Here is a 23,886-nt window from a genome sequence, read left to right as displayed (position 1 = left end):
CAAAGGGGCAGATCCAATTAATCTCGACCACCAAACCAGGTCAATTCAATGAACACGAGAGTGATCCAATCATGAGCGCTCAACTTGTTTAGCATGCATTAAAATATTATTCCAAATATTCACATTGACATAGTTTATAAAATTAATGCGTAAATAATATTCTACATAAAATATGTGAGCAATTAATATACTGCCGAATATCATGTCCAATTTATGTACATACCGAGTTTGGTACAGCTATTAAGGTTAATTCGCTTTGATATTGTAGAGATAAAGCATAGAAATTATTTATTTATGTCGACTCCAAAATTCGCTTCCACGGCAACTAATACATGTACGTTTCCAATATTTTCATCGTATCAATCTAAAATATCTTCAACAATTTGTGTCAATGTTCCCGTGACAGTACAATTGCTTCTTGCATAAAAAACATTTCTTCCATCTAGACATATTTCTTTTGTAGGATTACATTTCTATTGGATGAAGAAAAACTTTGAGAAAAAAGATATAGCATCCGTCCTTGAAAATCTTGGTGCCAACTATCCAAACCGAGAAGGTTTGCACATTTGGTGGTCATTAGTACATGGATAGATGGTAACTAGGATGATCATTGGAATCATGCATAACCAGATTCCGATAATTTCACTATGAAATCTGCTCTGCTCAGTTACAAATAATTGATGACGGTCATACATCACCAAGTGTTTTCCTCCCTAGGAAGCGCACTCGACAACTTTGGTGACGCTCTCACGTGAAATTCAACAATGTTTCGGCATCACAAGGCATGTCCATTATCTAGGACGATGTCTAGTGTCACAAAAGATGTCCGTGTCACAAAAAATGTTCAGCGGGTTAGATAATTGATTAAAAAATGCCGTGGTTGTGTTCAGAATGTAGTACCTTATAAATTCTGCAATGGTAAAGTTCATAACATGTTCGAATCAAAATTTCTGGGTTTAGTGTTCGGAGTCTCGTATTGATACGTCCATTTTGCATCATGTTTTCCTATTAATATTTATTATGTTTTGAATGATTCTTTCACTTTAGTGTGCAATCCCAATGCCATTTCTGTCTTATTTTGCATGATTTACACAAAGAAAGAAATTACCAGCAACTGGAAATCTGGATCGAAAAAGGCTATACAAGAGTTGGATATTTCGAGAACACCAAATGACCTAAAAGTTGACGAAGAAATATTCTGGAAATAGAGAAAGGATGCCGCCCGGTCGGGAACATTTTGTGTTTTATCATTATCTAGATTTCCGTGACTATGATTGACATGAATACTTTGTAGTATGAGATGCGTATGCACATGGCACTTATGTTGCCGACCACAGAAGACCATGGTGGAGAAGCGGCTCGAAGCCAAGGACCAGAAGATCTGGCAGTTTGGGAGTACCTCAGGACTTCGATATCAACTCCAATCACTACATGAAGACCGCATCACTATGCATATGGTCCATTGGTTCTGTAGCTTATTTTGTTCAGCTTGTTTGTGTTCTGTTTAGAGATCTCCCTGAAAAGAGTAGACTTGTGCCTTGTCTAGCTGGGCTGCAAAGAAAGGGTAATGTAATCTCCATGTGCGTGCTTTAAGTCTCTACCTATGTAGTGTTTCTAGCAATTTTTGGATTCGTGTTCAGAGCAATGGATATGAACTGGATGCATACTATGTGTATGTACATATGAATAATACATACTATGTGTATGTACATATGAATAATACCGGATGCAAATTCTATGCATGAAATGTACTGTGTACCTCATAGTAAATTGCAGTTTTTTTAATAAAAAAAAATTCTAGCAGTGTCGGGCAGAGCATACTATTTGCTAGTGGTGCATCTTGCTTCGGTGTAAACTTGCCCGGGTGCATCCTTTAATAGCGTTGGGTGCTAGTTAATGTCCCCCGCTACTCACTAGTTAGGACTGGGTGCCCGCCATTGGTAGCCTTTTATCGGTGGCGGGTTGGCCTGGGTCCCTGCAAGGCATTCTTGCAGTAGTGGTTGTTGCGAGGCATTGTCTAGTGTGAGTCGAGAATTCCTTGAGGCATCAAAGATAAATTAATCATACCCTCATCATCTCATCTTTCCATTTAACCTAATCTCTCAAAGTGAAAAAATTGTGACCATCCAATTTAACACATATTTGGTTGGTGATCCACATCACTTTCCTCAAAATAATAAGGTCAAACACCTACTTCCACCTTAGGAAATACCATCGATCTTGCACGTTGCTATGATTTTGCTTTCACTGCCATCCACGCGTCAGCGCGGCAGCCATCGAATCTAACAAGGACTTATCTCTACCCAACTTAATTGTCCCAAGCTCATTTTGGGTTATCCAAGAGGTAACAAAACATCTCGCTAACTTATACCAGCATGGGTGACAAATCATTGTTAGTGTGGACCCCTGAATAGCCGTATGAAATTGATTCCATGTTACTTGTCCCTAGCTAGAACGAATAGATGAGTAGCATCTCGGAAAATTTACCTTATCAATTAGAACCAAGCTGTAATTTTGAAAACGTGCTACGGATAAGTTTTCAGATTAAAAAAAATAGTACAATTTGGAAAAACTTCCAAAAGTGGAATGGTGATAAACCAACTAATAATAGATAGTAGTTATCAATTGGCATATATTTTTATCCATATCAAGCACGAAGATTTGTACAAAAAACCTATTTATGGAAAGGTATAATAGCATGCTTATTATATAAGTTGTTCCTTATACTATTTTACAATGGGATGGGATCTCTCTCGCTCTATCCCTCTCTATATATACATGATTATATGAGTGTGTAAAAATCATCTTGTAGATCTCTTGAAACAAGTGTCCCTATAGCGTCGCATTATCAAGATGGACAAGTACCCAACTCCCATCCATGCAAGAGTCCTACTGCAGGCTCTACTTCTTCTTCTCATATGTCATGCTACTACTACACAATGTAAGTAGGGGATTTTAAATAGTTAGTTCTACTTTTGATAATCTTTAGTATTTACAGTAAGTATACCATGTAATATTTTTTCTTGAAGTAGGTATTTTGCTATTACATAACGACAAATTATTTTTATTCATTTTTCCCATGTGGTGGTTGTTATTGATCAATCCAAAATCATACTAATGTGCGTTGTTTGTTTGTTATACCATAGGTCGAATCATCGATGGCATCGATAAGGAGAAGATCAATTTACATGGGTTGTGTGTCATAGACAAACCAGTCCTTGGTGACTACTGTTGCAAAGTTACGCATGAGTGTTACATAGACCTTCCGACGTGCCTTCAGGAGTGCAACAAACCTGCACGCGTGGCGGCGATGGCAACCCCTCCTACACCTACCGTATTCAGGACAAATGGAATTTGATTGGATAATAATGTGCGATGTACGAAAAATATTTGAAATAAAAAGAAGTATCACTGTTTTTGTTATATTTGTCATATTGCAATTTAATTTTGGGCAGCTGTAGTGAGTAGGGATCTTCGGGATAACAATATACTATTCTTCTTTTTCATTGGATGAGAAAATGACCACCTGGGAGCATGCAGAATTTTCATTACTCATGTGAGGACATAATTCTGGAAAATAGGTTAGAAATTGTGAAGCCTACTTTACTATATTGTGGATGCATTTATTAGTTTGAATTATATAATATTTCCTTTAAGAAACTAAAGATTGCATGTACTATCTATCAATATCTTGATACTTACCAATATAAAAATACTCAAAGGGGCAGATCCAATTAATCTCGACCACCAAACCAGGTCAATTCAATGAACACGAGAGTGATCCAATCATGAGCGCTCAACTTGTTTAGCATGCATTAAAATATTATTCGAAATATTCACATTGACATAGTTTATAAAATTAATGCGTAAATAATATTCTCCCTAAAATATGTGAGCAATTAATATACTGTCGAATATCATGTCCAATTCATGTACATACCGAGTTTGGTACAACTATATATTATGGTTAATTCGCTTTGATATTGTAGAGATAAAGCATGGAAATTATTTACTTATGTCAACTCCATAATTCGCCTCCACGGCAACTAATACATGTACGTTTCCAATATTTTCACCGTATCAATCTAAAATATCTTCAACAATTTTTGTCAATGTTCTCGTGACAGTACAACTACTTCTTGCATAAAAAAACATTTCTTCCATCTAGACATATTTCCTTTGTAGGATTACATTTCTATTGGATGAAGAAAAACTTTGAGAAAAAAGATATACCATCCATCCTTGAAAATCTTGCTGCCAACTATCCAATCCGAGAAGGTTTGCACATTTGGTGGTCATTAGTACATGGATAGATGGTAACTAGGATGATCATTGGAATCATGCATAACCAGATTTCGATAATTTCACTATGAAATTTGCTCTGCTTAGTTACAAATATTCGATGACGGTCATACATCACCAAGTGTTTTCCTCCCTAGGAAGCGCACTCGACAACTTTGGTGACGCTCTCACGTGAAATTCAACAATGTTTCGGCATCACTAGGCATTTCCATTATCGAGGACGATGTCTAGTGCCACAAAAGATGTTCGGTGTCACAAAAAATGTTTAGCGGATTATAAAATTGATTAAAAAAATGTTGTGGTTGTGTTCAGAATGTAGTACCTTATAAATTCTGCAATGGTAAAGTTCATAACATGTTCCATTCAAAATTTCTAGGTCTAGGGTTCGGAGTCTCGTATTGATACGTCCATTCTGCATCATGTTTTCCTATTAATATTTTCTATGTTTTGAATGATTCTTTCACTTTAGTATGCAATCCCAATGCCATTTCTGTCTTATTTTGCATGATTTACACAAAGAAAGAAATTACCAGCAGCTGGAAATCTGGATCGATAAAGGCTATACAAGAGTTGGATATTTCAAGAACACCAAATGACCTAAAAATTGACGAACAAATATTCTGAAATATATAATAAATGTTGGCAAAAGAATCACCCGAGAGGGACCTATGAGATAGCCACAAGCATAGGGGCGCGCCCTACCCCCTGGGCACGCCTATGAGCTTGTGCCCCCCTAACAACCCTCCGAAGCCCATCTTCTCGTATATGATGTCACGTGCCCTAGAAAAAAATCAAAGATTTATCTCAGGAGAAGCACCGCTGTCTCGTGGCAGAACCTGTGCAGGAGCACTTTTGATCTCCGGTGAAGCGATTCTACCCGGGAGACTTCCCGTCGGTAGGGCAAATAGACGCCATCATCATCACGAGTGGTTCCTCCATCATGGGAGGACCCATCTCTATTAACATCTTCACCAGGAACATCTCAACTCAAACCCTAATCCATCTCTTGTATTAAATTTTTGTTCCAAAATCTCAGATTGCTACCTCTGTTGCTAGTATTGTTGATTACAGCTTGTAGTTGATGCTAGTTGGTTTGTTTAGTGAAAGATCATATGTTCAGATCCTTAATCATATTCCTTATACCTCTGATCTTGAGAATGGTGATGATTTGTAAGTAGTTACTTTCGGTCTTGAGGACATGGGATAAGTCTTGTTATAAGTAATAAGTATGTGATGTTGATATTCGATTTGTATGTTGCTCTTACTTGAGTGGTGTCATGTGAAAGTAGACTACATGACACTTCACCATACTTGGGACTAAGCGAAATCATTGGGGGAGTTATAAGTAGATGATGGATTGCAAGAGTGACAGAAGCTTAAATCCTAGTTTATGCATTATTCCATAAGGGGCTAATTGGGTTCCATATGTTTCTCCCTACCACCCTTCCTTCCACTACCACGCCGTCGAGCTGCCCCGCGCATCCATGGTCTTCAACCACCCGAGCCGCCCCCGATCCCACTACCCATGGCTCTGATTCATCCTTGGACAATACCATCGATCTTGCCCATGGCTCTGATTTTCCTTTTGCGGCCTTTCATGCATCTCCACGGCAACCATCACCACTCATCTGTGAGAGCTCCTATGTGACACTCCTTGCATCAAACATTTGAGATTTCGCACAAGGGCGGCTGACCTGGGCTGACCCATTCTATTTCGTCTTTTTTCCCTTTTGTTTTTTCTTTTTCATTTGTTATTTTTACTTTTCTTTCTCTGCTCTTTCGTTTTTTATTTTTCATGTTTTCTTTGAAAATTTTAAATATTTATTTGGAATTTTTTAAAACATGTTGTTTTTTCAAAATTTTCTCCCAATTTAAAAAATGTTCTCATTTTCAAATTTTGTTCCGAATTTAAAAAAATATTCGTGTGCCAATAAAAAATAATAGTTGTTCATTTTCTGAAATTGTGAACAATTTTCTGAAATTATATTTCGAAATATCTTTTGTGGAATTTCAAAAAATGTTCATGTTTTCAATTTTTGTTTACAATTTCAAAAATTGTTCACTAATTTTAATAGAAGTTCTCCTTCTCAATTTTTGTTGTGTTCATGCTTGCAAAAATTGTTCTGCAATTTCAAAAAATGTTCTCCTTCAAAAACTATTCTGCAATTTCATATGGGTAGTGTAATTACTCTTTAGACCCTTGTTCTATGCTAATACCATCCCTCTACAAACACCAGATGCCTCTGAGACGTGACCCTGCTTCCAACTTTCCGCCGGAACTTGCTCAATTGATCCAACAGCAGAACACCCTTATGCAGTTGCTCACTCAGAATCAGAACAACAACAACCACCATCATCCACCCCAGGCCGACAATCTCACCCGTTTACTCAGGTTGAACCCTCCGACTTTCTCTAGCAGTGTTGAGCCCATTCTGGCAGATGATTGGCTCCGCAAGATGGAGAGAGAACTAATCACTGCTGGATGTACTTAAGCTGAGAAGGTAAGCTTTGCCGCCCACCAATTCGAAGGGCCCACCGCTGCTTGGTGGGAGAACTACACCACCACCTATCCCATCGCTGGTGTCTCCTGGGAACAGTTCAAACTAGCCTTCCGCACCGCTCATGTCTCAGCTGGAGCCATGCGTCTGAAGAAGCATGAGTTTCACAACTTACGCCAGGGAAATCGCTCTGTGGCTCAGTATGTTGATGAATTCAGCATGCTCGCTCGATATGCACCTCAAGATGTGGCCGATGATGCGGCCAAGCAGAACAAGTTCATGGAAGGACTCAACAATGAGTTGAGCATTCAGCTAACTGTGGCCAACTTCAACAACTACCAAGAGCTGGTAGATAAGGCCCTCATCTTGGAGGGAAACAACAACAGATGGAGAACCGCAAACGGAAGTATGGACATGGGAAGTTCAATTCCGGAGTTCAGCAGAAGCATCGTTACACCCCCTATCCAGGGAATATCGGAGAAGGAGCCGGTAAGTTTGGAGGACACGTCCAACATAACCATCCAGTGCACAACCATGGAGGCCACAACCATGGAGGAAATGGGAACAACCGCAATGGCGGAAATTGTTAAGAATGGTAATGGAGGTAATGGCACTCAACACCATCCCGCTCCAGTTCAGAAGGATCTGAACCATATCACCTGCTTCAAGTGCCAGAAGACGGGACACTATGCCACTGAATGTCCCCAAAACAAGCAAGGAAATGGAACAGCAATGGCAACTCAGCAACAAGAAAGCCCAATCCTTTTCCCCGAGCAGGTGAACCACATTGATGTTGAAGAGGTCTATGATCACCCCAATACAATGGTTGGTAAGTTTTTTCTAAATTCACGTCCAGTATTGGTACTTTTTGATTCTGATGAAACACATTCATTCATATCAAGGGTAGTTGTGGAAAAGTATAGTTTACCAGCTAGAACCCTGAGCCGGCCCATTAAGGTCACTTCCTCAGGAGGCATGATGACAGCCGGAATAGAATTCCATGCATTGAGTCTCAACATTGGGAACCATAAGTTTCCCACCGACCTTATCGTATTAGAGTCTCAGGGATTGGATGTAATCCTAGGCATGGATTGGTTGGCCAAGAATGAAGGAAATATTGATTGTGCCCTTAAGTCTATTTTACTCACCACCACCGAGAAAAAATGGATTAAGTACGTATCCCAACGCCCTCACAAAGTAAACAGGTAAATTCTCTCATGGTAGTAGTTCAGGAGGAAGTGCCGATTGTACAAGACTTCCCAGATGTATTTCCGGGGGAATTGTCAGGCATGCCATCGGATAGGGAGATTGAGTTCTTGATTGAGCTATTACCCGGAACAGCCCCAATATCCAAGAGACCCTGTCGGATGCCTGTTACCTCTTGAGCTTGCGTTGGATATTCCCTTGAAGAGGAAAGGGTGATGCAGCACAGTAGCGATAAGTATTTCCCTCAGTTTGAGAACCAAGGTATCAATCCAGTAGGAGTATCAAGATGAGGCACAAATGTACCTGCGCGAAAAAAAACTTGCACCCAACGCTATAAAGGGGTTGTCAATCCCTTCACGATTATTTGCAAGGTGAGATCTGAAGGTGAAAAGTGCAACAAAGTAATTTTGTAGATCTTAACGTATGATGTGAAATAGACCCGGGGGCCATAGTGTTCACTAGAGGCTTCTCTCATGATAGCAAGTATTACGGTGGGTGAACGAATTACTTTCGAGCAATTGATAGAATCGCACAAAGTCATGATGATATGTAAGGCAATGATCATACATATAGGCATCACGTCCAAGACAAGTAGACCGATACTTTCTGCATCTACTACTATTACTCCACACATCAAACGCTATCCAGCATGCATCTAGTGTATTGAGTTCTTAACAAACAGAGTAATGCCTTAAGCAAGATGACATGATGTAGAGGGACAGATTCATGCAATATGATATAAACCCTATATTTTTACCCTTGATGGAAACAACACAATGTGTGCCTCGCTACCCCTTCTGTCACTAGGTGAGGACACCACACGGTATGAACCCAAAACCAAGCACTTCTCCCATTGCAAGAATTATAGATCAAGTTGGCCAAACGAAAACCACTACTCGAAGACAATTACAAGGATACGAAATCATGCATATAAGAGATAAGACGAGACTCAAATAATATTTACAGATAATCTGATCATAAATCCACAATTCATCGGATCTCGACAAACACACCGCAAAAGAAGGTTACATCGGATAGATCTCCATGAAGATCATGGAGAACTTTGTATTGACGATCCAAGAGAGAGAAGAAGCCATCTAGCTACTAGCTATGGACCCGAATGTCTGTGGTGAACTACTCACGCATCATCGGAGAGGCAATGGTGTTGATGAAAAAGCCCTTGCTGATGTGCAACTATTCCTCACTTGATGCCTCCACGGCAACGGAGCCAGAAAAGAGCTCGTCCCAATTGCTCAACAATTAGCAATTGTCTTGCAATGGCCTACCAGCGCGTGGGATCACGGCACTTTTCGAGGGTAGAGTATTCAACCCAAATTTATTGGTTCGCTCGACGGGAAGTGAAAGAATATTCTCAAGTATTAGCAGCTGAATGTGTCAGATTCAACCACACCTGAAAGATTAGTATCTGCAAGCAAAGTGTCAGCAGCAAACTAGTATGATAGCAACGGTGCCAGAAACGATCTGTTGACGACAGACTATTCCTAACTGTTGTATCAATGGCGCCAGTAAGTTGTCCGTGGACGGGAAATATTCTCACGGTCTGTACCACTTATCCTGTTTTTCATCGCGCAAAACGACGCGGGATGCGAACGGTTTGGACCTTAAGTCCCGGTTTGAGACACCAACTGGGACTAAAGGGGCTCGCACCAGGCGAACGATTGCCACCACCCCTTTAGTCCCGGTTTGTGGCTCAACCCGAAACTAAAGGCCCTTAATGAACCGGGACAAAAGTCGTTTGGCCTCCAGCCGTTTGAACCAGGACTAATGGTCACATTAGTCCCAGTTCAAAACTAAACCGAGACTAAAGGGTCAAACGAAGGACCTGTTTTCTACTAGTGAATGGCTTTTAAAGCAGCCTTTCAACAGAGTCTCTCAAAACGTACATTTTACCATTAGCACATCCAACCATCGAGCAAGTTAACATGACAATATAGTTGCCACTATTTACTGATATTTCGCTAATAACACAAAACACTATTTTTTTTTACTGCCGTGTCATTTTATTACCAAAAAATACTGCACAGAAATAATATTATTCTTCATAACGTGCACATTTACTTTCTTTTTTAGATCAGAACAAATCCTACAGAGCAACCCAGTTCAGCAATCCTATAGGAATAAGGAATTTAATGTAAAATTATACTGCTCGCCGACGTACCTCCATTGGTCGTCGACATACCTCAACAAGTAATATCAATTATCTAACAGAGAAAAATATATGGGTTGATATATCTTCTCAGCTGTGGCTTGGGTCATCACCATGGACATTGATTCTAGTTGTCCATAGAGTTGTTAGAGAAACTCATCTTTATTCACCAAGGTTTCGGGCTAATGCAGTAAATGATCACTACACTACCCAACCTGATACACCACCGAGACTAACAAAGCAATACAGTGGATTAAACTGAAAAAGTGTTCGTACAAGCAGATTGTCAGATAATTTTCAGGGGTTCACTGACGATCAAATTAAAACAACATGTGCAGGTCAAAGAAACACAATGACAAATACAAACCATCGTATTCTGAAAGAAATGTCGTTACTTATATACTAATGAATACACAACATCTGCTCATTAGAGTTTAGTGATGATAGTATAGCAAATCTTAGTAACACAACTTGTAACCGTGAATCTTACTAAAACGGTATGTAGCAGACGAGGCAACGAATCCATAGACATTTAAAAAAAGATAAAAGGAAATCCGTAGACATCAAATCATATAGCAAGAAGGCGACGACTTCAATACATAATATCCATAGTGGAACCTTTCATCTAATTGGGACAAATACGAAAACCAATTTTGTACACCTTTGGCATGACCTAAATATGCAGGTGATTGGACGTGGCGGAGGCCGTCGAGATCGAGTAGTCAGTCCTCTGCGACGAGGAAAGGCAGCCAGATCTTGCGCTGGCCTCGTGGCCACATGACCTTGCAGCCCCACCACCATGCTGGACAACGGGAGCGTTGCCCCCGGCGCCTCGCCGTGCCGCACTGCAGCAAACCCTTGGAGAAGGCCACCCATTGTCTGGTCATCTTTTATTGCAAGATCATCATGGGAGAGGACAGTTATCTGGCAGAAATTAGTGGGGCGGACACGACGGTGTAGAACCCATGCAGCGCAGAGGCACAGGAGGCATGGGAGCGGCACAGGAGACGGTGTTGGAAATGGAACCCTAGAGAAGAGGCTAGAGGACGAGATAGAGAAGACTTGATGGAGCAATTTGTTTCCTATATAGATACGGGAAAAACCAGTTAAAAATCAGGGAGCGGGAGGTATGGGTTTTTTTCTGCTGGGATAAAAATTATTGATGGGGAGGGGGGCGTTCCATCGATCGATGGGGGTGCGAGGACGAACGAAACGACGTGCCAACTCCACAATTAGGAGTAGAGATATATCTGCTATGCACACAAAGCTATTTAACTTGTGTATTATCATGTAAGTAGAACAAAGAGTTCCTGCAGCAACGCGGGGGGCGCGCGGGGGGCATCATCTAGTAACAAAAATCCCTCATGCAACGAATATAAAGAAAGAGTCTATTTTCGTTATACCCACAATGAAAGAACAACTGATATACTTTTTATTTCAAATACTTTTCCGCATACCACACATTATTTATTCTATCAAAAATTCAAGTTGATGGAAGTGGAGATAGGGTACGTAGAGAAGGGGTTGCCATCGCCACCATGCTTCCAGATTTTGGGCATTCTTTTTCACATTGATCGACTGTCGCATAACACAAATTTCTCGCAAGGCAACAGTAGGCATCAATGAACTTTTTGTAAGCGCACAACCCATGTGGTAAATTGATCTTATCATTATTGATGCCGTCGGTGGTGATTCGACCTAGGGAATAACAAATAAATCATTATCATTAGTATGAATTTGGATAGATCTACAAACATGCACCAGATTGGAAAAACGAAAAAAAAAAAAGCAGTCGTCATGCACTAGCAATACACCTATTAATATTCAGCAGAAATAAGAAATTATTACGCATGGATACGTATTGTAAACACAGATTATCAAAAGTTGACAAATAACAATTGCATATCCCATCCCTACTTACATTGTGTAGTAGTAGCAAGGCATATGAGAAGAAGTAGAGCCTGCAGCAGGACTCTCGAATGGATGGGAGTCGTGTACTTGGCCATCTAGATAATGTGATTATGTGATGCAAGGAACACTTGTTCCAGGAGATCAACAAGATGATTTGCCCACCCTCACATAATCATGTATATATAGAGAGAAAGACGGAGAGGGAGAGAGATCTCAGGATCACATTATAACTTGTATAAATGCATACATGCAATTAATGCACGCTGATATATATGGTAGTAGTATATTAATTGCCCGCTAATATTAGGTAAAATATTGATTATGTGATTACCACTGAAAGTGATTTTTTGTATGACATTAAATGCATGTTAAAAATGCCGAGGGCTTGCGATTGGAGCATTTTTTATTGTTGTATTGACATGATTTGATTGCTGAGATTAGTTCTACCTATCTGCCCGTATTCAGTCTTCTTATATTGGTACTCCCTCCGGTCCTTTTTAGTCTGCATATAAGTTTTGTTCGAAGTCAAAGTATCTCTACTTTGACTAAACTTATAGAAAAAATTATGAACATTCACCATGTCAAATCAATATTGTTAGATTCTTTACGAAATGTAGTTTCATAATGTATATATTTGCTATTGTAGATACTGATATTTTTTAATATAAATTTGGTGAAACTTTGCAAAGTTTGACTTGACCGAAATCTAATACACGGAGTAAAAAGGACCGGAGGGAGTACTAGCTAAATGTACGCGTGTTTCTACGGAATGAAACAAATATTTCAAGACATCAACACGATGTTTACTTTGCATAATAGTTTTTTACCAGGTACTGCCTCCGTTCCTTTATCTAAATTTTACTACTTAGGCATGGTGTCCATGGCTTGAAATTTATAACGGCGTGAGACAAATAAATCCTTTGCTAGTTCCGTTGAAGTATACAGGCTTTAATCCTGCCTTAACAGGAAACAAACGATTTGCTGGCCCATGTCAATATAGTTGGCTATAGATCTGTGTGAGCAAGTAGGAGACATACACGTTGATTAGTTTCAGAACCAGTAGAGCAAGAGCGAAGATACCAATTATCCATTTCCGGGCCCATGCTCATCTACACCCGATGATGATAAAATTCACCAGAAATACTAAACGAATTCAAAAGAATTCTACTTTTCTTTTGCATGCATGGAAGCTAATTTGATGCATGAGATGCACTTGAAATTTCATATCATTAGGACTTGTGAGTAGTTGTCAGTGAGTAAGACAAATTGGGTCAGGACAACACAGAACAGTAAACTTTTTCACAGACCGCAAATTTGACTTTTTTGTCGATAGCTACTCAGATGTCCAAATGATTTGAATTTTTTAGCGCACCTCACGCACCAAATTGTCTTCCATGCCAAAAAATAATGGATTTTTTGGAACTTTTCAAGTACTTTTTAATTATTTCCCATTCATCGCGGGTGCAACTGAACCTCTGCACTGAATCGCCTTGTCAGTTTTAAAATGGGAAGTTTCTTGGTGTCCCTCTATTTCTTTAAAATTGGTATTTGTGATTGAAAGTACTTTTTGGTTGGATCCTCCAGAATTTCTATTTATTTTTCTTGGACGACATGCATGGTTTGTTCTCATGCTAGTGGCATAATTACAATGAGCATGGCCTCTTGCCTGTGTTGGACCAATGATCACCTTGATAGATCTTGCTATAGAGGTCACCTCTGCTATCTTTCGTAAGAGAATCAAGCGCTCGATGTGCTGGCCGGACCAGCCTGCGGTTTCTTCACCTTAATTATCTATTTTCATCCAGTTTAATTAGTTGAAGTGTAATGGTGCATTATTCCTAAATGATGATCAGCAAATGCATTGTTTTTATTTACCCAAGTGTGGCATTTTCCATTTAGAGTAAATGTATATGGAGGTAAATGTTCTTTCTGATACATATCTGCATTGCTAAGAAATTGTTTGCCCATGTTCTTGGCACTGAAGATAGGTTGACGTCTTTAAATCTATGAGTTTCATACACTGATGAAGCTGATTGTGTGTAATGTATGTTCTTCCATAGAGATATGCGTTCCCCCCTCCTGCCTGTTCCCCCATCATCTTCATGGTGTAACTAAAACACTTAGTGAATTGTGGTCTGATAATGCTAAGAAACAATCAGCGCAGCAAAGGCCCAGCCTAAAAGTAGCGCATAGGTTGTTTTTCAAGCACACAGCCGCATCCAAGCTAACTTAGTTATGTAGCTAAGATGAGACATGTGACCAGCAGGAGCGCTCTTTTTGTCCTGAAACAAAGGTGAACGACAACGTCACTGTGCCATCAAAAGATCAAGTAGACATTTTTCTTGCAAAGCTTTATTTGTCTTATATCGCTATTTATAATTGACCCTCTAACTTATAAGTAGATTCAGCCAGATGGCATAGAGTAATTTCCCTTCTAAAGGTTAGCAACAAACCTTAGGCAAGCTGCACATTGCGACACTCTTTCATTATTTTTGCTGTTACATTGGCCCGGTCTAATGATACTTATGTTTCTTCTCTAAACAGTCTATGATAAGAGATATTCCGAAGATATGCTTAGAGGTGAATGCTAGATTTCTTCTCAAAATAATTTCTCTGGGTGTACACAAGGATATTCTAAACAATCTATGATAGGAAATATGTAGATGTTAATCATGTTCTCATGTAGGATTAGGAAAGAAAGCCAAACCGAGTCCTAGTAGTATTAGGATTCCTAGTCCTAGTCTATTTCCATAGTCCCTTGTGGACGTGTATAAAAGACACCCTAGGGGTGTTGATTGTAACACCAGAAAAACGAAAAGCAATACAAAGCAAAGGCTCGACACGGGCCTTTAGCCATCAAATCCATCGATCAGTTTTATTCGTGTCGCTAGTTACGCAAGTTCCGTCAAGTAGCCGGCCGAAGCAAGAATCGCGTAGGCACGCCTGTACAGCTGCATACGCACGTTCAAAAGCCAACAATTGGTATCTAGAGCCTCGACGATCTACGATCTACGATGACGGACAGCGACGCTGAGTCGGTCAAGTCCGGCAGCGGCGGTGCCAAGGCGAACAAGAACGGCGACAAGGTGAAGAAGGGCGTCAAGTCAGCAACCAGTGGTGGAGGAATGAGCGGCGCTAACGTCCAGGCGCATCGCAACATCCCCATCCAGTACCCGATGCTCACCGACGCCAACTACGGCGTGTGGGCGGTGAAGATGAAGATTATTCTTCGATCCCTTCGAGTGTGGGAGGCCATCACGGACGACGACCTCGACGAGGAGCGCGACGAAGGTGCCATGGCCGCCATAGCCCAGTCTGTGCCGGATTCCGTGCTAATGACACTGGCGGAGTTCGAGACGGCAAGAGAGGCGTGGAACGCACTCAAGGAGATGAGGATCGGAGAAGATCGCGTCACCAAGGCTCGGGCACAAGTGCTGAAGCGCCAATTTCACAAGTTGCAGATGGAGGAAACTGAATCGGTGAATGACTACGCCATGCGTCTTACTACTTTGGTGGGAGAGATCCGCGCGCTTGGTGCAAAGCTCGATGAGACCGAGATCGTGGAGAAATTTTTCAGTTCTGTCACTGATAAATTCACGTACATCATCGGCACGCTCGAGCAGCTTTACGACATCGACGACATGACCATAACGGAGGCGATCGGACGATTGCGGACATGGGAAGAGAATGCTCGTGGCTGTCGGAAAGGCAAAGGAGGAGGTAGTGACCAACTCATGTACTCGCGCACAGACTGGGAGGCCCCAAGTAGCAAAGGAAGGCGTGACGGTGGCGAAGGCTCAAGCAACACGAAGGGCGATGGACAAACCGGAAAAGGCAAAGGAAAAGGTAAACCACAAGGTCGTGGTAAGGCGGGCCAATCTAAAGAGCAGAAACCACGGAACTTGGACTTGTCCGAGGTCAAGTGCTATAACTGCAATAAGATGGGTCACTTTGCGAAGGATTGTCCAAAGCCTAACAAGCGGGAGATCAAGGCAAATTTGGCAAAGCAGGAAGACGAAGGTCCAGGTCTTCTGATGGCCGAAGTTTGTGATCTCGCTGAAACGGTGGTTGTAAAACCAAGACGGAAGGTGCTACTTCATGAGGAAAAAGTGACACCAAAGTTATCCGGTGATCAGAACGTGTCGTGGTATCTCGACACGGGTGCCAGTAACCACATGACGGGGTGCAAGGAGAAATTCCTCGAGCTGCAATACGATGTTGAAGGCTCGGTCGAGTTCGGTGATGGTTCAGCTGTGGAGATTTGCGGGCAAGGATCTGTCCTCTTTGAGGGTCTCACAGGCGAACATCGCATACTCACCGGAGTGTACTACATCCCACGGCTACGCAACAACATCATCTCTATTGGGAAGCTTGACGAGAATGGATGCAAGGTGAATATAGAGAGCGGAGTGATGACGATCTTCGACAACCTCCGAAACGTGCTAGCTCGTGTTAATCGCACACGGAATAGGCTCTATATCCTCAACCTTGATCAATCTCAACCGGAGTGTTGGCTTGCCAAGAGTGATGATGATTCGTGGTTATGGCATGCTAGATTTGGACACGTTAACTTCTACGCCTTGAAGAAGATGTCAAAGATGCAGATGGTATCCGGGATGCCAGTTATCGACCATGTTGATCGAGTATGTGACGGGTGCTTGGTTGGAAAACAGCACCGCAGGCCATTCCCTGCTCAGTCTACCTATCGTGCAAGTGATGCACTCGAGCTGCTCCATGGTGATCTATGTGGCCCTATCACCCCGGCAACTCACGCTGGAAAGAAGTATTTCTTCCTTGTGGTAGACGACTACTCGAGATATATGTGGGTCATTCTCCTACGATCTAAAGATGAGGCGTTTGAAGCGTTCAAGAAATTGAAGGCTGCAACAGAGATGGAACACAAGCTGAAGGTTCGCGCTCTACGGACAGATCGCGGCGGAGAGTTTACGTCGAATGAGTTCAACGACTACTGCGAGAAGATTGGCATAAAGAGGTTCCTCACGGCACCTTACACTCCGCAGCAGAATGGGGTCGTTGAAAGGCGCAATCGAACCGTCGTTGACATGGCAAGGAGTTTACTCAAGAGCAAGAACCTGCCAGGGACTTTTTGGGGAGAAGCTGTCTCGATGGCGGTCTATCTTCTCAATCGGGCTCCAACGAAGGCGGTGATCGGCAAGACTCCGTATGAAGCAATTTACGGACGTAAGCCGAATGTGTCTCATCTACGGACATTCGGGTGCGTGGCACATGTGAAGACGGCGGAGCCGCACCTCTCAAAGCTTGCCGATCGTAGCATCAAGATGGTGTTCATCGGATACGAGAGCAGTTCTGGCACCAAGGCATACCGTTTCTACGATCCACAAACCAAGCGTCTACGGATTTCACGCGACGTCGTGTTTGAAGAAAACCAAGCGTGGAATTGGAGCGCCACAGCCGACGATGCTCCAAATAGTAACATATTTGCGGTTGAATTTCCAACTGATGATGATGCAGGGGAGGATGTCCAGGTGATTGGCAAGACGCCCAACCAAGGTGACCACAATGGTAGTGATCATCATGGTGCCGACACCGACGACGACGCGCATAGGTCGCAAGGAGATAGCGACAACGCCGCGCACGACACAGGCGGAGATCTCGACGACAACACCGACAACGAGGCGCATAGTGACGACGACAATCAAGATGATGGTCACGGTCACGACGACTACGCCGACGACACGGATGTCGATGACACACCAAGGTCTCAGCCGTCTTCCTCAAGTGCATCAACACCGACACAATTTGTGTCGCCTCCTTCGCAAGCCACAACGGACTCCTCAGGGCCTCGTCGCTACAAGACCCTCAAGAAAGTCTACAAGTACACAAAGCCAGTTACGCTCGAGTACTCCGGACTATGTCTGTTCGGAGTTGAGGAGCCGGCGAACTTTGTAGAGGCGAGAAAAAGTCCTAGCTGGACTCACGCCATGGATGAGGAGATGAAGGCAATTGAGAGCAATGGCACGTGGACTTTGGTAACCCGACCTCCAAACCAAAAGACGATAGGTTTGAAGTGGGTTTACAAGTTAAAGAAGGACACGGAGGGTGCCATTGTGAAGTACAAGGCAAGACTCGTTGCAAAGGGCTACGTTCAACGTCAAGGAGTTGACTATGATGAGGTGTTTGCACCGGTTGCTCGAATCGAGATGGTGAGAGTGCTCCTAGCTTTGGCAGCACAAGAGGATTGGAAGGTTCATCATATGGATGTTAAATCCGCTTTCCTCAACGGCGATCTCACAGAAGAAGTGTACGTGGAACAACCCCTCGGCTACGACAAGAAAGGCGAAGAAGGGAAAGTTTACAAGCTCAAGAAGGCACTTTACGGGTTGAAGCAAGCGCCAAGTGCTTGGAACTCAAAGTTAGACCGAAGTCTGGTCTCGCTCGGGTTCAAGAGATGTCCCCTCGAGCACGCAGTCTATACAAAGAACTCCAAAGGCTCAAACCTGCTAGTTGGAGTTTATGTCGACGATCTGATTATCACCGGAGATAGCGTACAAGAAATTGAACGTTTCAAGGCGCAAATGAAGAACAAGTTTAGCATGAGTGATCTGGGATTACTCAGCTATTACTTGGGCATCGAAGTGAAGCAAAGCTCCGGAGAGATTTCCCTATGTCAATCGGCTTATGCGATCAAGTTATTGGAAAAGTGTGGCATGTCAGATTGCTACGCGACACAAGTTCCAATGGAGCAACGTCACAAGTTGAGCAAGTGTAGCTCAAATCCGCCGGTGGACACCACAATGTATCGAAGCGTTGTGGGCAGCCTAAGATATTTGGTGCATACCCGACCTGACTTGGCTTATTCAGTCGGGATCGTGAGTCGTTTCATGGAGAATCCGACAACCGAGCACATGAGCGCGGTCAATCAAATCTTGCGCTATGTGAAAGGCACCATTAATCTTGGTTGCACGTACAGAAAGGGAAAGGAAGGATTGATCCTTCGTGGATATTCAGATAGCGACATGGCAGGTGATGTTGATGACCGAAGGAGCACAACGGGCATGGTTTTCTACCTTGGCCCGAATCCGATTAGCTGGAATTCTCAGAAGCAAAAGGTGGTGGCACTGTCTTCATGCGAGGCAGAATACATAGCGGCAAGCACGGCGGCTTGTCAAGCAGTGTGGCTGAGAAGACTCCTAGCTATTCTTGCAAAGCGGGAGGTGCAGAAGGTGTCACTGAAGATCGATAACCAAGCTGCAATCTCGTTGTGCAAAAATCCGGTTCATCACGAAAGGAGCAAGCACATAGATACCCGGTTCCACCATATCCGAGAGTGCATTGAAGAAGGGTTGATCGAGGTTCAACATGTGAACACGAAAAACGAACTTGCCGATATTTTCACCAAGTCCCTCGGTCGACAGAAGTTCATCGAGATGAGGAGGAAAGTCGGAGTGCAAGAAGTGAAGTCAAGCAACAAGATTAAGGAGGTGAATGTAGATGTTAATCATGTTCTCATGTAGGATTAGGAAAGAAAGCCAAACCGAGTCCTAGTAGTATTAGGATTCCTAGTCCTAGTCTATTTCCATAGTCCCTTGTGGACGTGTATAAAAGACACCCTAGGGGTGTTGATTGTAACACCAGAAAAACGAAAAGCAATACAAAGCAAAGGCTCGACACGGGCCTTTAGCCATCAAATCCATCGATCAGTTTTATTCGTGTCGCTAGTTACGCAAGTTCCGTCAAGTAGCCGGCCGAAGCAAGAATCGCGTAGGCACGCCTGTACAGCTGCATACGCACGTTCAAAAGCCAACAAAAGCCAACAAACGTCTGAGCTTTTACAACATACCTGGGTTAACAATTCGCTTCTACATCTTCAATCAAAAGGCTGCGGATAAACAAGTGTATAATCGAAATAATTGATCAAAAGGCACCCTAAAGTTGTATAAGTTAGTTGAACTGAGTGATATTCATCAGTAGGCCTATGTTCAGAACAAGAAAACAGAAGCTATTTTGTTGGCTTTTGAACGTGCGTATGCAGCTGTACAGGCGTGCCTACGCGATTCTTGCTTCGGCCGGCTACTTGACGGAACTTGCGTAACTAGCGACACGAATAAAACTGATCGATGGATTTGATGGCTAAAGGCCCGTGTCGAGCCTTTGCTTTGTATTGCTTTTCGTTTTTCTGGTGTTACAATCAACACCCCTAGGGTGTCTTTTATACACGTCCACAAGGGACTATGGAAATAGACTAGGACTAGGAATCCTAATACTACTAGGACTCGGTTTGGCTTTCTTTCCTAATCCTACATGAGAACATGATTAACTTCAACATTCACCTCCTTAATCTTGTTGCTTGACTTCACTTCTTGCACTCCGACTTTCCTTCTCATCTCGATGAACTTCTGTCGACCGAGGGACTTGGTGAAAATATCGGCAAGTTGGTCTTTCGTGTTCACATGTTGAACCTCGATAACCCTTCTTCAATGCACTCCCGGATATGGTGGAACCGGGTATCTATGTGCTTGCTCCTTTCGTGATGAACCGGATTTTTGCACAACGAGATTGCAGCTTGGTTATCGATCTTCAATGACGCCTTTTGCACCTCCCGCTTTGCAAGAGGTGCACCTTCAGCTTGGTTATCGATCTCCGGTAAGGTCCACGCACCACCGCAATTTTGTATCGAGGGAGTATAATATTATATTTTAAAGTGTCTCTATCTTTATCCCCACACCCACATCCCCCACTCACTCCAGTCCAATAGCCAGCCTCCCTCGCCCTGCCTCCCTGCCCCTCTCCATTGGCTTTTCCTTCTCCTACTTAGTTTTGTCCACAGAAGGGAGTCGCCATGGAAGCACACAACCGCAACACCCCACCTTGGAGCTTGCCGGATCAACGGCAGAGAAGCCAGGTCTGCCGCCGAGACCACCAAGCGATCGTGCTCTGTGTTAGCTCTAACAGCTACTGGAGAAGAAGAAGAAGTTCAGAAATTCAGTGTCGAACTGTCGACAGTTCGACAGTCCGACAGTTCGTCAGTTTCGTCAGTTCGACAGTCGTTTTCTTTTCTGTCAGGAAGAATAACCGAGCTGCGCCTCGGCCGTAGTTTTGTTAGCTGTTATCACGGCCTTGACTTGATCGTGGGATGGCACGAAGTAGATGGTCGAGGCCGTTAGACGTGCGACGCGCGAGGATCGTTGGGATGGCAGCGATCGTGACTCGGGCCTCGTTAGTTTCTTTCCATATTTTCAGGTAGTTCGTTGTAGCTCTGAATAAAAAGAAACGAGAGCAGAAAAGCTGCAGCGTTCGCAGCGCAAAACCCTCTCCCTCTCTGCAATCGCGATCTCGCCACTCTCTCTACGATCTCCACTTCCAACAAGTGGTATCATAGCTAGGGCTTAGGTCCCAGTAATGGCTGGTGATGGGGCAAGAAGAAGGTGGGGGACGCTGACGACGACGGTAGCAAGGGCTCGCCCAAGTACGCAGCCGGCCAAGGGCGCGAGCTGGCACTGGCGAGGCAGTTTGCTCCGGTCACGTCGGGCCACGCCAACGTGCCACCATTGACCCGCACGAACTACGCCGAGTGCAGTCTCCTGATGGAGATCGGCATGCAGGCGAGAGGGATGTGGCGTGCAATCGAGGGTGCGGAGGGCCTCGACGAGGAGTTCGGCTACCGCAACGACAAGGGCGCGATGGTGTTCATCCTCCGATCCGTACCGCCCGAGATGCTGCCCATGTTGCGCAAGCACAAAACCTCTCAGGAGCTTTGGGAGGCGATCCGGGCTATGCGTGCAGGTTCCGCACGTGTCCGGGGCGCCAAGGCCCAGACCCTGCGAGGGGAATTCGAGCAGCTACGACACAAGCCTGGTGAGTCCGTTGACGATCTGGCGATGCGTCTGACAGGGCTGTGCGTGCGGCTTGGCGAGCTAGGAGACGAGATCAGCGACAAACGCGTGATCCAGAAGTGGCTGCGCATCGTCCCCAAGCGATACTCGCAGCTCGCAGTCTCCATCAACAATCTGGTCGATCTGGACATGACGACCATCGAGGAAATTATCGGCCGTTTAAAGGCGGCCGAGGAGCGCTACGAGCTGGACACCGAGGAGGAGGGCGACAGCAAGCTCCTGCTCACTCTGGACGAGTGGAACGCGCGCCAAGGGCGCGGTGATCAGGGAGGGTCCTCCAACGGGGGGCCAACGGCGGGAAGAAGGGGCGAGGAAAGGGTCCCGGCGACCACGGCAAACCTACTGCCCGTCCTGGCGGCGGCAAGCCTGCTCCCAAACGCCAGGGCAACTGCAGATACTGCGGTATTAGCGGCCACTGGGTTCGCGAATGCCGCAAGAAGCAGAAGGAGGAGGGCGGCGGCGGCGAGGCGCACCTTGTGGCTGCTGAAGACGAAGACCCTGCGCTCCTCATGGCGCAGGTATCTCCCCTCCCAGGCGAGCCCGTGCAGAAACCGCCAGGCGTCGAGGTCGTGCACTTGGACGAGGAGCGCGCCGATGTGTGCCTCGGGGCTGACGGGGACGTCAAAGAACCCCGCTGGCACCTGGACACTGGCGCATCCAATCATATGACCGGGAACCCCACTGTGTTCTCCGAGCTGGACCGACACGTCGGCGGCACTGTCCGTTTCGGCGACGGGTCAGTGGTGGAGATCGAAGGGCGCGGGACGGTGGTGTTCGTCGCACACGGAGAGCGCCATCGGGTACTCTCCAGGGTGTACTACATACCGCGCCTCCGGACGTCGATCATCTCCATAAGACAGCTCGATGAGACAGGGTGCACCGCCCTGATCAAGGGTGGCATGATGGTGCTGCACGATCGACAGCAGATGATCATCGCCCGGGCGGCAAGGACCAGAAACCGCCTCTACACCGTCGAGCTGGAGATCACAAGACCAGTTTGCCTGACGGCTACGGCTGGGGAGGATGCGTGTCGCTGGCATGGGCGCTACGGGCATCTCAACTTCGACTCGCTTTGCAGGCTCGCTCAGGGCGACATGGTACGTGGGCTGCCGGCGGTCGAGCATGTGGACCAGATCTGCGATGGATGTGTCGTTGGCAAGCAGAGGCGAGCCCCTTTTCCTGCCGAGGCCATCTATCGAGCTGGTGACGGCCTTGACCTGGTTCATGGAGATCTCTGCGGGCCCATTTCTCCACCAACACACGGCGGGAAGAGGTATTTTCTGCTGCTGGTCGATGACAAGTCTCGTTTTATGTATGTTGTTTTGCTAAGGAGCAAGGATGAAGCCCCGGCGGCGATCAAACGCTGGCAAGCTGCAGTCGAGGTGGAGACCTCCATCAAGCTTCGCGTGCTGCGGACTGACAGGGGTGGCGAGTTCACCTCCACAGAGTTCGGGGAATACTGTGCCGACCACGGCGTAGGTCGGCATCTCGCCGCACCATACTCTCCACAGCAGAACGGGGTGGTGGAGCGGAGGAACCAGTCCATCGTGGGCACGGCGCGGTGCCTTCTGAAGTCGAAGGGAGTACCAAACGAGTTTTGGGGGGAGGCGGTGGTCACCGCCGTCCACCTGCTGAACTACGCGCCGACGAAGGCGGTGCGGGGCATGACCCCGTACGAGGCGTGGCACGGGGAGAAGCCTACGGTGGGGTACTTCCGCACATTTGGGTGCATCGCCCACACCAAGATCACCAGGCCAGGGGCAAAGAAGCTTGATGATCGCAGTCTGCGGACTGTTTTCATCGGCTACGAGCATGGGCAATCCAAGGCCTGGCGTGTCTATGATCCTGTGGGCAAGCGGGTTCACGTGACTCGTGACGCCGTTTTCGACGAGACGGCCAGCTGGGAGTGGGAGACTCCGGTGCAGGC

The 23,886-nt window shown here is 44.8% G+C and overlaps 2 long non-coding RNA genes across 2 annotated transcripts; one reads left to right on the top strand and one right to left on the bottom strand.

The window, feature by feature from the left end:
• The first annotated feature begins 2,749 nt into the window (after positions 1-2,749).
• Positions 2,750-3,509, top strand: LOC123404208. The gene is made up of 2 exons (XR_006611684.1): positions 2,750-2,941; positions 3,147-3,509. It is a non-coding gene; the product is annotated as an uncharacterized LOC123404208 (long non-coding RNA).
• Positions 3,510-11,582: 8,073 nt separating this feature from the next.
• On the bottom strand, positions 11,583-12,255 carry LOC123404468. The gene is made up of 2 exons (XR_006611801.1): positions 12,095-12,255; positions 11,583-11,871 (listed from the first exon to the last, which is right to left on the bottom strand). It is a non-coding gene; the product is annotated as an uncharacterized LOC123404468 (long non-coding RNA).
• Positions 12,256-23,886: the final 11,631 nt, after the last annotated feature.

This window comes from Hordeum vulgare, chromosome 6H (assembly GCF_904849725.1).
Source record: "Hordeum vulgare subsp. vulgare chromosome 6H, MorexV3_pseudomolecules_assembly, whole genome shotgun sequence".
NCBI lineage: Eukaryota > Viridiplantae > Streptophyta > Magnoliopsida > Poales > Poaceae > Hordeum > Hordeum vulgare.
Note: the sequence above shows the minus strand (reverse complement) of the source record. Positions and strands in the feature narration are given on the sequence as shown.